The sequence below is a fragment of the Gossypium raimondii genome, chromosome 8 (genome assembly GCF_025698545.1).
Source record: "Gossypium raimondii isolate GPD5lz chromosome 8, ASM2569854v1, whole genome shotgun sequence".
Taxonomy (NCBI): domain Eukaryota; kingdom Viridiplantae; phylum Streptophyta; class Magnoliopsida; order Malvales; family Malvaceae; genus Gossypium; species Gossypium raimondii.
This window is the reverse complement of record NC_068572.1, coordinates 17,880,082-17,895,177: the sequence shown is the minus strand read 5'-3', so window position 1 is coordinate 17,895,177 and position 15,096 is coordinate 17,880,082. Positions and strand designations below refer to the sequence as shown.

Here is a 15,096-nt window from a genome sequence, read left to right as displayed (position 1 = left end):
GTTGTCATCGTTATCAACCTAGGTCAGTTGGCGGTCTCGTGTTTAATATTTGATTGTGCAGATCAAAATGCCCCTGGCTCGTAAGTATTTCTCGTATAGGACCAATGTCGCAACACCCTAGTGCTTGTGTCGCGACATTAAAGGAAGTATGCTTGTACTCAGGGTACGTTCAAGTGTGTGTCGCGACATCTCCTAGTTATGTCGCGACACTAAAGGTAGTCTTAGAGTTTTTGCTCTATGCTCCTTATGTTGCGACATCAAACTCCCCGTGTTGCAACACAACGACCAATATTTAGTTGGTACTCCTTCTAATGGTTTTCTACACACTCACAGAGTATATTAGCTCACCTTTAGGCCTCATTCGACCCCTAAGGTCAATAAAAGACTCAAATTACACTTTTTATTTAATGTAAACGAAACTAAGAAAACTTGATTAAAACATAATAAAAATGCTTATATTCAAGCTCCTCAAGTGCGAAAACTAGTTTAATCTGTTACATCGAATTATGGCAGATCAAACTCCTCCATACTTAAGTCATTGCTTATCCTTAAGCAAAGCAAACAAAAACAGTATTAAAAGACGACCCTTGAGCTAGTATGGTAAAAATGTTAGTTTTGGAGCACATAACTAGGCATTTCATATTTACACATAATCTTAGCATGATATATAGTTCACTTGCCATTTTTTATACCAAACACCTAAATTCAGTATATCACAAAGCATACAAACATTATGGGTTCAAATATAGGGATCCATCAATAAGTTATACAGGTAATTTGATCATCCTAGTAGAATACAAATAGTCATCAGTGCAATTATTTCGTATGATGTCAATTCATAAATAAGTCTACCTAGATCGCATAGGGCTTTTTGGCTTGTAACGTTCTAAGGCTTACGACAAGTATGGAATTCAAGAACAGTAAGCATAAAATAGTTTCAAGCACGAAAATAGTTTAGCACATTGTTTTGTTCCTTATTCTCCCCCTTAGTGACCCTTACCCATTCACCGCCTTCTTTCTCCTTCTCTCACCTTCCTTATTTCTCCATATGAAATCATAGCATAATAGAGCAACTATGGCTAGCTCACGAGTTTGTGTGCACTAATGAATGAGTCTCTCTATTTTTGGTGACTTTATCACTTTTTTTCTTCTTCTTTTTCAATACATTTCTCCTTCACAAATGCTTTTACTCTCAAGAACTTTTTCTACTGGTTTTTTATTTTCTTTTTGATTTTTTTTCTTTTGCACACATGTTGGCTAACCTATAATTACTCTATCACACTGATCTTTCCTATTTCACTCCATTTTTACAAAATTCTACCGTAATGTATCTACTTAAACCTCAATACATATGGTCAGACATTTATAGTCGTGCATTTTAGGACCAAAGAAAAAGGGAAATACAAAGTAACGTTTTTGGCTCAAACTTTGCGTGAATGTTCATCAAGAAGTGTTTTCTGGCTTAAACATAGGTACTAAATATGCATAAATAGTGTTAGCTTTTTTGCCCTAGGTGTATACCAAATAATGCCTTAGGTCATCCCTAGGTATCTCAATATTCACAAATTTAATCACCCAAACAATCACAATTTCAACAATTTATCATTCATACTAGCATGCTTATTTCCCTATATTTCCTATATCATATGGTACATTTAATTGCTTAATGCCTATTTATAATGTAACATATAGAACTTAGTAGTCTAATAAAAAATTTTAAATCATCTACTATTATGTCAAATTTATAGTAAATACAATCAATCTATATCCATGCTCCTAACCAATCACTTGCATTTCTACAAGCTCAAATGGCAATAAAAATTAAATAAAAACATACAAATTGAAACAAATTTTCAATGTTACCCCCCACACTTTAGAAAACACATTGTCCTCAATTTGTAACCCTAAAAAAATAAGGAAAGAAGTTACTCGATTGATCGTGGTAGTTTCATAAGCTTTTGGTGGGTGCTTACTCCTTTGATCATTGAAAGTTCACAATGTTTGTGTTTCTGTTTTTTGGGGATTTTGTACAAAAATTCATAAATATATAAATATTTGTGCAGTTCTAAAATTCTATAAATTACAATATCCTAAAAGAAACAATTAACTTTCCTAATCTAAAATAAACTAAACTTAAAATTTGTCCTAATGTATGTATATTTTATTATTCATCTTCCCCTTTGGACTCCTCTTTTTCTCCTCTCTTCCTTTTGTTTTATCTGTAAAATTACAAACTGCTTGTTCACATCGTCTCCTACCAACTTTTTTTAGGGTTCATCCCTTTATCCATCCATCCATAAGTACTCTGGCTCTTTTGCACAACTCCATTATAAGGTGCGGGAAGAAGGTTCCTTTTGCCTGGTTTCTTACAAATTTAATCATATTCTGATATATCCAAGTACCAATACATATCTGTTTCTTTTGAAAGATCTCATAAACTAGAATGGTTTGTACTATGCTGATATTAGAAAGGTCGGCTGTAGGCCAAATTCTTGAACATACGAACTTCATCCATATTTTTGCTCTTAGAGTCATTAACGCTTGGTTGAATGTCTCAAGTATTGTTGTGCCTGTTTGATATGTCCATACTTTTTTCCCTTCCGTTAGAAATCTTTAAACTTCTTCCATGTCCACTTTTTAAATTCTTTGAGATCTGTTTTGTATAGGTAATCTTGGTAATAGTATGTAGGATCGTAAAATGAAAAATACTTTTTCAATTACTAGGAAGTTGACCCATTTGACTTTGAGATATGTTCGTAGCTAATAGTATGATATTTTCGCTTTTCTCTCTTTTAATACAGGATAAAATTCCTACACTACGGGTATTATTATTGGTTCTTCAGAAGGCAAGCAAAAGTTAATCCATTATCTTTCTGTTGCAATTTCTCATACTCCTTTACAGTTTCTCCTTAATGGATCGAATCTTTGTTCTTAGATTAATGTGTGTGGTTGCAACCGTTGTTGATATTTGTCTATACTGGTTTATTAAAATTCAACAGATGGATTCATAATGCTAAATCAGAATTTATAACCTATTTGAACCTGAATGTTGTTGTGTTATTGCTTTCCGAGATTATGGTGCTTCCTTGACTATTGACAGAGAGATCTTGTTTTCCACACACCATTTAGGGATGATAAAAAGATGTAAATGATCTATTTATTTTAGAGGAAGATAGTGATATAGTTAACATTTATATTTGTGTTAGGAAGTTCATTCCCGATCAATGAGGAGTTAAACAATTCTAAATCTACTAAAATTCAATTATAAAAATGTTAGTTAAAATTCGAAAGGCATCTTACGTAAGGGTATCGTGACATATACTATGAAATGCAGGGCTGGTGTCGCAACATTGAGACCAATTTCTGCTATCGTCTTTTTTTGCCTTAGAATCTTCTTTTATCTCATTTTCTTTATTTATTTCCCTTTCACTTTCCAATATATCCTCATTCCTACTTTAGCTCCATAAAACTTTGCACTGTAAGGCTTTAGTGTCAATTGTTTCCTTTGTTGTCCCCCTAAAGTAATGTTTTACTCTCTGTCCATTTACAAAAAAAATTGTCATCCCTTTTAATAAGTTCTATTGCCCCATGACGTGTTATCTGATTTATAGTGTATGGGCCAGTCCATCTAGATTTCAACTTACCAGGGAATAATTTTAATCTTGAGTTAAACAACAAAACTTTTTATCTAAGAAAAATTCACGTTTTCGTATTTTTGCACCATGCCTGAATCTGCTCCTTGTATTACTTGGTACTTTCATAAGCCATAAAAAGAAATTCTTCTAACTCTTTTTATTGAAATAGTCTTTCTTTCTTGATTGCCCAGTATGCTTTTTTTCCTAATTCAATTGTCAAATGAATTTTTTTCCCATAAACTATTTTGTAAGGAGACATTCCTAATGGCGGCTTGTATGTTGTTTTGTAGGCCCACAGCGCATCGTCTAAACTTGTTGCCCAATCTTTCCTACTTAGATTTATTATTTTTTCAAGAATTTGCTTGATCTCCTGGTTGAACATGTAACACCTCTAACCTGTATCCATCGCTGGAATAGGGTTACAGAGTATTACCATGAAAACGTAACTTAAAACTTTAATTTCCAAACATTTCATTAACCATAAAATAATTCATTCATACACATGCATATCATACCTTTTTCAAGCCCTCGTGGTCTTAGAAATACTTTAGAAATGATTCGGGACTAAATCAAAATCAATCAGAAAGTTTAGGAAAAAGGTCAGAAAATTTGAACTACAGGGGTCACACGATTGAGACACATGCCCGTTTCTCAGACCGTGTAACATTTGAAATAGGGACACACGGCGTGTCACAGCCTGCGTAACTCTCTGACTTAGGTCACAAGGCCAAGCTACACGCTCGTGTGCCAGGCTGTGTAACACTCGAAAAGTAACCTTTAAAACCTACAGGGGATACATGATCCCTATGGAGACGATCTTATTTATCATTATATTACTTGATTCAACGTGTATACTTCCACATTTCGCATACTATATTCACACGCGACAAGTGCTCTCAGCATCGTACCCAAGGCAGGCAAGCACTAAATTAATTCTAACCTAAGCACAAACAGAGCTAATTAGTACTTTAAATAAATTATATTACGACTAAACATAAAGAAAGAGTTTTTAATAACTAAAGAAATAAAATAATATAAATGGAAAAACTTTGGGAAATTTGCTTTGGAAACTTAATTAGATCTAAGCATGGGTTACTAGCTTGCTTCGGTAATCATAACTAACTATTGCTTCGAGTTCCCTGTTCAATCCACTAGTCGCTATCCTAGCAGGATCACTCGATCTTCCACTAGAATAACAAGTTAGCAAGAACTACTTATCTCTCGACCTTACAGTTCAGACTGGTTCGGGGTTAAGCTGTTCACGGATAGACCATACCAATTTTGGGTTAATTTCCACCTAGATGACTTCTTAGGGTTGTCAAGCCTAGCGTTTAAGTTCTTTCTCTCCCAAACATCTGATCCGCTAAGAAAACCTTGGACAACAATTAATTAATCATACCTCGACTCGCTAATTCCCCATAAGAGGATTAGTTCCTCATAGATCTCAAAAACATAATAAACTTGATATAGGAGATGAACATTAATAGTAAATCAGGACATAAAGGTATAAGAGAAGTCTATATTATATTTAATTGAAGCACAAAATCCACAAAGAGTTGATCGAGTTCCACAAAATAAATCTCTCGATAAATACAAAAATTAAAAGAATTTAAATTCTAAGAAAAGGGAAAAACTAAAAACAAAAACTATGAAGAAAATTATACAATATGAAAAGTTGTCCATAACAAGTGTTAAATGAGCTTATTATAGAGTTAGGGTTGACGTCATCCTCAACCTTAGGTCAGTTGACACTCTCGTGCTTAATATTTGATTGTGCATACCAAAATGCCCTTGGCTCGTAAGTATTTCTCATACAAGATCGGTGTCGCAACACCCTAGTGTCGGTGTCGCGACGTCAAAGGCCATATGCTTATACTCAGGGAGCTTCAGGACATAGAAGGAAGTTTTGGAATTCTTACTCTCTACTCCCTAAGTTACAACATCAAACACCCCATGTTGCAACACAACGACCAGTTTTTAGTTGTTACTCCTTCTAACAGTTTCTTGCACACTCACAAAGTATATTAGCTCACGCTTAGGCTTCATTCGGCCTCTAAGGTCAATAAAAGACTCAAAGTACAATTTTTATTGAATGTAAACAAAACTAAGAAAACTTAATTAGAACATAATAAATATGTTTGTATTCACGCTTCTCAAGTGCGAAAACTAGTTTAATATGTTATACTGAATTAGAGCAGATCACTCACCTTCCTTATTTCTTATTGTAAGAAGTCACAATCTAATACTAACAAATATGGCCAGCTTACAAGTTTTTGTGCACTAATGACTGAGTTTTTAAGTTTTGTGACTTTGTTTTTGGGTCACCTATGACATTTTCAGTACTTTCTTACTCACAATGCTTTTTCATTGCTCAAGTATTTTTTCCTACTCGTTTTAACTTTTTCTGATTTTTATTTTGTCTGCTCATTTTTAGCTTAACCTCTAATCACTAAATCATATTGTTTCTTCCTATTTCGCACTGATTTTACAAAACAAAAATTATGTATCTACCTATCCCTCAATATGTCTGGCCCGGCATCTAAGTTCATGCAATTTAAGGACTAAAGAAAAGGGTAAGTACGAATTACTTTTGGTTTCGGGTTTTGTATAAAGGTTCATCAAAAAGTGTTTTTTTTTTGCTCAAATATGGGTACTATAGATTGATGAATAAGGTTGGCTTATTGGCACTAGGTTATTCCAAACAATGCCTTAAGTCAGCCCTAGGTATCTCAATATTCACAAATTTAATCAATTAAGCAATCACAATTCTAACCATTTATCATTCATACTAGTATGCTTGTTTCCCTATATTCTTTCTGTCATTTGGTATACTCAATTACTTAGTGTCTATTTATAGTTTAATATATAAAACTTTGTAGTTTAATAATTGAAAGTTTAAAATCATTCACTATCATGTCAAATTTATAGTAAATACAATCATTCTATATACATGCTCCTAACCAATCACTTGTACTTGTACAAGCTCAAGCACACTTTGGACAAGAAAAATAAAACAAAAAAACATAAAAATATGAAATAAAACTTCTTATGTTACCCTTCACACTTTAGATATCACGTTGTCTTTAATGTTCAAACCTCAAATATATAAGGAACGAAGTGATCTGCCACAATTGGTTGTAGCGAATTAGGCCCAATTCTATCCTTAGCGAGCTAGTTTTATACCAAATTAATATAGTTTTTATTAAGTTTCTGTTATTAGGATCTAGTGAATAAAATGAGCATTTTTATGTGTTTTATGACCTTCTAGGCCAATCTGGGCCTAAAGGACTACTAACATGTTGACTAAGTGTGCAGGACATCATTCGAGGGCAAAAAGACAATGGATTGCTCCCGATGTCACAACGTAGCAAGCAAAATACCCAATAAGCATTTTGCCGAGGATGTCGCGACACAAGTGAGACGGTGTCGTGACACAAACTAGAAGACACCAAGAATAAAGTAAATTGCATTCGATGTCGTGAAACAGGCTTGAGAGTGTCGTGGCACGGCTGTGATGAGGCCAATTTAATGTGCAAGGGTGTTTCCGTCTACACAACTTAGATTAACATGCTAAGTTATCCTTACTTGACCTAATTAGGTCATAATACATGTAATCTATAAATACTTGCTCAGAATAACAATTAGAAGGATTGATTCTTAGGTTTTTATTTTGTTATTAGTGTTTGCTTAGTTTACATTATGTTCCTGTAACCGAAAGATCTTATTCCAAAGTAGGACTTTTGCAAAGCGGTGATTGTTCCGAAGCCATGAACATATCTTTTCTTTATTATATTCTTTATATGTAAACCCCTAGACCGAGCCAAAATTTTATGGCCAAATCTCTAATATCACATTGGCCATGAAAATGGCGCAATAAATCGTTTAAAAAATTTCTCTTTAAAATTTCCATGTAAAATCATTTTTTAATACTTGTTTTAAGTAAAAAAAATTAATTAATATCTTATCTTTGGAAAAACTTAAGTATTGTGATTGTTTATTGAAAACATTGTAATTTATCTAAGACATTGCAATGGATAAATTTCTAAAGAAAAATTTTCATTTTTATTTTGAAAACATAAATTAAACATACAACTCATAAAAAATAGTAGTTTGTAAATAGATATGTCGAATTTTGAAAACATACTATTGAGTATTGAAAATCGTCCCTATTGAGCTTAAGTTTCGTCATAATTATGAAAATCTATTGTAAATTATTATTTCCTCAAACCATTTAAATGATAGTTTTTAAATCCAAATCATGCAGAAAATTTCCCAAATCAAATTCAAGAATCAATACCAAAAACCAAACCAAAGTCCAAAATTAAAGTTCATAGTAAGTAAACACACCCAAAAATATCAAATACCAATAACAATAGAGTTAAATAAAAATGACCTATAGCGCCTCCGTGGTCGAACCCATCCTAACCTCGATTATCTGAAATATCAAAATTTAAAAGGGTAAGCTTAAAAAGTCGAGTTTGGGTCTCCAATAATAATATTCACAAAATTAAATCATATCAACATTAATGTAAACATATCATAGCATATAAATTATTCAATCACAAAATAGATATGGAAAAATGCGTAATGACGATGTCAATGCAATGCTTTTTAGAAAACAATATAGATTTTTCAAAGACAGATAACAGTTCCCCAGAACTTGTCCATCCAATATCACACCAATAATTGTGGACTAGCCGCCAGATAGTGCAGTCGTGTGCTGCCAGAATCAAAATATTGTGGTCAAACTACCAAATATTGCAGGTTTACTGCCAAATACAGAATAATGTGGGCATGCCACTAGAAAATTATGATTTACTGCTAGCTACTTCCTCCATACATTTTTCCCACCCCATGCATGTGTTATGACAACAGAATAGATTTTTCAGTAGCATGCTTTACATGTGAATTAGAATATTATAATATGGCATGCTTAACATGCAAATCAGATCTCATATTTTTACACATAATTTCACAATGGTAAATTTTATCATGCAAATTAGAATATCATACTAAGGCATGCTCAACATGCAAATCCATAGATCAGATTTAGTAACCTATATTATTTTCATATAAATTAGAATATCATATTTTTATGAGCCATAAATCACACGACATGAGTAATGAAAATCATATATTAACATATATCACGGAATCATCCAATAAACCAATCACATCACATATCTTAGAGTTTTGGGCTTTACTTACTTGTTATTCTAATTTATCAATTTTACCAATATCTATGAATACACTTATATTCGTATACACACATATTTCAAGAATCAAATATCCATAAATATTACAATTGAAAATATCTTCATTATAATTATTTAATCATTAATATCGATTATTATCAATTAAGTCCCCACACCTTAGATCTTGATCGAATAGATCCCGTTTCCACTTTGAAAGAGATGAATCTGATCTCTTGAGTCACTATGTTTGATCACATATACGTTTTAGTATCGATCTAATGAATAAATAATGACCCTTAATAAGAAAATGGTGGTGATTTGGCAACACTTACACAAAAGTGTGATCAAATCGCCCACTATCACGAATGGGTGGTGATTCCGAAATTTTCGATTAACTCTTCAATAAAGCACAAAAAGGAGTGATTAGTATTATTCTACTCTAGAAATAATATTACGACAACATAGCGTGAGCAAAAACCTTTCATACTTATAGAAATAACGGAGGAGAAGGCTAGACGATAAATTCTAAAAAATCGATCAAAGAGAGGGATTAGGCTCTATAAACGCAAAATAAAAGTGTTTAGAGAAAATAATTTGAAAAAAAAAGTATCTTTAATATTTTAAAAATTAGATTCAAAATTTTACATAGATGATTTTTAGAAAAAGGAAAAGAAAAGAAGAAAAATAAGAAAAATCGACAGTGGCCAACGACGACGACACTACGGCAATGCGGAGGTGGTGTAGTGACAAGGATGGTGGAGGTAAGTTGGTGGTACGACTACTATGTTTGGTGGAGGAGGGGAAGAGATTAGAGGAGAATTGGCTTCAAAGGTGGTGAAAAATGAAGAAAAAAGCCAAAAATCGGTGGAGAAATGGTAGTGGATGGCAAGAGAAGGGAGGAGAGGAAACATGAGACTATCAAAATGAAAACTGGGGTTTAGGGAGAGTTAGAGCCGACCATGAGTAGTCAAAGGCTCACTTTGGGTATGTTTTGGGACAAAGGGGGTAAAAACTAGATCATGAGTAAAAGTGGGAGTGAAAAGGGGGCTTTGGATGGTAAGTTGACTTAAAAAAAAAAGAAAATGAATCTCCCCCTTTTATGGGAAGGCTTGGACGGCAAGGAGAGTTGACCTTCTAGAATGGTCAACAATTTCGGTTAACAAAAATAAATAGGAATATGGGGGTTTGAGAATGGGTCCTTTAGGATTTAATTAACACACTTAACCACTAAGCTACTAACTCCCTTGTGTCATAAACTTGCCCATAATAGTAAATAAAATTTAGGGCATGACCACTCTACCTCCTTGAAATAAATTTCTTCCTCAAAAATTACTTGATCCAAACAAGTGAAGGTGTTGGCGATGCATCGTCTCTTTAGGTTCCCAAGTGGCTTCACTAACACCGTGATTTCACCACAAGACTTTCACAAGAAGAATCTCCTTCTTCTTCAAATTCTTAACCTCACGGTCCAAAACCTGTACCAGTTCTTCCTTATAAGTCAAATTAGGTCTCACCTCGACCTCATCAATCAGAATCACATGAGAAAGATCAGAAAGATATCTTCTCAACGTGTCCTCTAAAATATTTATAACCTGCTCAGATTGCCCATCAGACTCTGGGTGAAAAGGTGTGCTAAAACTCAATTGTGTCCCTAAAGCCTCATGCAACTTTTTCCAAAACTGAGATGTGAATTGAGGGTCTCGATTAGAAATAATAGACAGCTGTGCACCATGAAGCCTCACAATCTCTGAGATATACAACCTTGTCAATCAATGTAGAAAGTAGTCAGTATGAATAGGCAGAAAACGGGTGGACCTGGTAAGACGATCCACTATAACCCAAACTGAATCTTTCTCTGTAGGCATCAAAGGTAGCCCACTAACAAAGTCCATGGTCACACGCTCCCATTTCCATTGAGGGATCTATATAAGTTGTAACCAACCCGAAGGAAATTGGTGCTCAGCCTTAACCTGTTGGCATGTCAAACACTTACTCACAAATTCAGTCACATCCCGCTTAAGCCCTAGCCACCAATACGACTCTCTCAAGTCTTGGTACATCTTATTCCCTCTAAGATGTATAGTGTATGTGCTACAATGTGCTTCTCAAAGTATAGACTGCCTCAACTCTCGATCATCAGGCACACAGTACCTCCCACAGAAACATAGAACTCCCACAAAATTAAAGCTAAAGTCAGTAGTATTACCTTCATCAACCTGTCTAAGAGGAGTTGTGAGAGACTCATCAGCAAATTGCTTCAATCGAATCTCATCCATTAAGGTAGGCCTTACATGTAATTCCGCAAGTAAACCCCCATCATTAGTCAAACTTAGCTTTGTGAACATTGCCCCGAAATTAGTCATTGACTTCTTACTTAGCGCACCAACAAACACATTCACCTTACCCGTATGGTACTCAATGGTACAATCATAACCCTTCAGCAGCTCAATCCACCTCCTTTGTCTCAAGTTCAAATCCTTTTGGGTGAGGAAATACCTTAGACTCTTGTGATCAATGTAGATGATACACTTCTCACCATAAATGTAATGCCTCTAAAACCTTGAGGGCAAAAACCACAGCAGCAAGTTCTAGGTCATGGGTTGGATAGTTTCGACCATAAGGCTAAAGTTGTATCGAGGCGTAGGCCACAACCATACCGCCTTGCATCAAAACACATCCAAGACTGATATGAGATGTATCACTATATACCACATAATCCTTCCCAGACTATGACTGAATCAGAACAGGCGCTCGGGTCAATACGAATTTAAGTTTATCAAAATTCTCTTGTTGCTTTCAGTCCACTTAAAAATGGAAATTTTTTCTTAATAACTTGGTCAATAGAGCCGCAATAAAAGAAAACCTTTCCACAAACCTTCTATAATAATCGGCCAAACCTAAGAAACTTTAAATCTCACTAACGTTCTAGGTTGTTTTCAGTCTAGGATTGCCTCTATTTTCTTCGGATCGACACGAATACCCTCAGACAATACCACGTGTCCCAGAAATATCACTTCGTGGAGCCAAAACTGACACTTACTTAGCTTAGCATACAACTGCTTCTCTCAAAGAATCTGCAGAACCACCTTCAGGTGTTCATTATACTCCTCCTTAAACTTGGAATATATCAATATGTCAGTGATGAAAATCACAACAAATTGATTGAGATAGGGCTGAAAAACTAGATTCATAAAGCCCATAAATACAATTGGAGCATTCATAAGACCAAAGGGCATCATAAGGAACTCATAGTGACCATACTGAGTCCTAAACGCGATTTTAGGAATGTCTGTCTTTTTAACCTTCAAATGATATCAACCGGACCTCAAGTCAATCTTGGAGAACACTTCCGCACCCTTAAACTGATCAAATAGGTCATCGATCATCGGTAAAGGGTATCGATCCTTTTCGGTCAACTTTCAGTTGTCAATAATCGATGCATAGCCTCATGGACCCATCATTCTTCTTAATGAACAGAACTGGAGCTTCCCATGGTGAAACACTAATGACTCTTGGCAAGAGTTAAATTTCATGACCTTAGGCTTAGTTAATTGTCTGTACTTAGGTGAGTTTAGTTGTATTTTAGAACATTGCATTGGTATTTTCAGAACATTGCATTGAAGAGCTTGAATTGTACTTAAGCTTTATTACATGTTGTTTTTAATTGCTTGTGGGGAGGACTTTCTTGGTGGTTGATTGGCAAGTGCAGAGTGTAGGAAAATGAGTAAAGGAATGAAGGTTTGCCATGAAAAATTTTGGATATTTTTCCAACACAAATGCTTGGCAATGCGTGGTTAGCACTCAATGCATACCGTTCTCATCCCCAGCTGTAGTTGTACTAGATAAATCAACCTGAAAAAGAGAGAAAAGATTATAAGCTGATAGACCTGCCCTAGAGGGTCAACCTTAAAAAAGCCAAAGGGGGAACCCTAGAAAAGGAACATTTTTGATAGAAAGAGAGGAGGAGTAGCTTTTGACAGAAAAGAAAAGAGAAGGACCAAGAAGGAAGGCGGCTGAAGAAGATAATGGTTGATCATCTTTGGCAGCTACAATACATTGCGCTGCTGGTGTTGAGAGCTGGTTAGGCAAAAGTTATCATCTCAGATTTTCTCCTTTGATTCTTATCACACTTCTTTTAGAACTTATGTGTTATTGATGATGTTGGTTGTTGAATAAAACTCAAACTTGATTTCCCAACTATGAGCTAAATCTCTTACGCTCAAGATTACTTTGCTATACCCTTCATTTTCTATTAATGTTTACAGTTTGAGTTGGAATTTTCTGCTGGTTTATTCAATGGTTTTTCATGTTATATGTAGGTTGTGCATTGATGAATGTGTAGCAGGTTATTAAAGATAACCTAATTTCGATAGGGTTAATTAACTAGATAGACATTTGATAATATGAGTGAATGATAAATTATTTATTCATAGTAACCTCTAGACATAAAGCCTTGCCTCATACGAAAGAAGGTAAAAAATGTTAGTGGTAACCAAACTCAAGTCTATAGACATATAATGCTTTAGGGGAGGTAACCCAAGATTTTGCTCTCGAAAGAAGCAGACTACTATAGAAACCTGTGAGCAATAGAATGTTCAAGAATTTGTTGTGGCGTTAATAGTTAGAGAAGGTAGATTCATCAGTAATCCCAGTCATCCTAATCAACATTTCAGTTCATTAATCTTCTTTTCTGTAGTGGCTTTGTCATTACATTCTTGTTTCGTTTATTTGTTTTGTTTTGCACATTTTATACATCATCTTTCTCTCATTTGCCACTGCATTTTTACTGTTATTTTGCTTAGCATTGATCAATTTAACTGTAATAACTCAACCAAATTATACCTATCTAATCCCTGTGGAGACGATCTCACTTATCACTTTATTACTTGTTTCGACGTGTATACTTGCACAATCCGCATATCATATTCACAGGTGACAAGTTTTTTGTGTTGTTGTCGGGGATTTGCAATTGGTGAAATTTGGTTTTGTTATATTTATTTTACTTCATTAGTTTTAGCTAACTTAGTTGTATTAAATTTCTATAGATTTTCCATCAGTGCATGAGAAGAGGAATTCCTGTAGGAGAAGAGTATCCTTTTGACCCAGAGATCGAGAGAACTTTGCTAAGAAGGATACGAGAATTACGTAATATGTCTAGGGAAGAGAGTGATCCTAGATTGAATGATCCATTAGATCCAAATGGTCGGGATGTTAATATTCCTATTCATTGTGTGGTAGATGACAAAGATAGACCAATTTGAGAGCATGAAGTTCCAATTTTGGATGGCCTAAATCCAAGGATCGTCAGACTACACATACAAGCTAAACATTTTGAGTTGAAACCGGTAATGTTTCAAATGTTGCAAACTATTGGACAGTTTAGTGGGTCACCAACTGAAGATCCAAGACTACATTTGAGACTTTTTCTAGAGGTATGTGATTCATAGTTTAATGCAATACCGTCAGGAACAGTGGCACCATGTAATGACTTGTGCCAAAGGTTTTTGCTATGATATAATCCGCCAAACATGAATGCCAATCTCAGAAATGACATAACATCTTTTCAAAAATCAGAGGATGAAACGTTGTACGAAGCTTAGGAAAGATTTAAAGAATTACTTAGAAAATGTTTGATGCATGGGTTCTAGCACTGGACACAGATGGAGATGTTTTATAATCTGCTGAATGCACATACAAGGATGGTAGTTGATGCATCTGCCAATGGTACTATTTTGGATAAATCCTATAATGAAGCATTTGAGATTTTGGAACAGATTTCAAACAATGATTATCAATATCCTACCACGCGAGTTGGGACTGGCAAGAGAGCTGCTGGTACCATGGAGCTTGATGCAATCACTTCATTGACAGCTTAGGTATCCTCTTTAACTAATATGATCAAGACAATAAAGTGGTCAATTGTAGTCCAGGAGATGAAATCAACTAAGCTATCTTGTGTTTATTGTGGTGAAGACCATGTGTTTGATGAATGCCCATCAAACCCAGCATCTGTATACTACATCAGTAATTTCTACAGGAATAACAATCTTTGTTCTAACACCTACAATCCAGGGTGGAAGCAATATCCAAACTTTGGTTGGAATAATCAAGGTACGGGGAAGTCAAACAATGTTGTTAGACAAAATGCCGGTAGGGTATCGCCTGGTTATAATCAACCCATGCCACGACAAAATGTCCAACAAGGTCAAACATCAGCTTCTTCATCTGTTGAAGCTCTGCTAAAAAGATATATGGCCAAGAATGAT

At 34.8% G+C, this 15,096-nt stretch overlaps 1 non-coding gene across 1 annotated transcript; it reads right to left on the bottom strand.

Annotated features, from left to right (window-relative positions):
- Positions 1 to 14,367: 14,367 nt before the first annotated feature.
- On the bottom strand, positions 14,368 to 14,474 carry LOC128032283 (small nucleolar RNA R71). Its single transcript, XR_008188411.1, has one exon. It is a non-coding gene; the product is annotated as a small nucleolar RNA R71 (small nucleolar RNA).
- Positions 14,475 to 15,096: the final 622 nt, after the last annotated feature.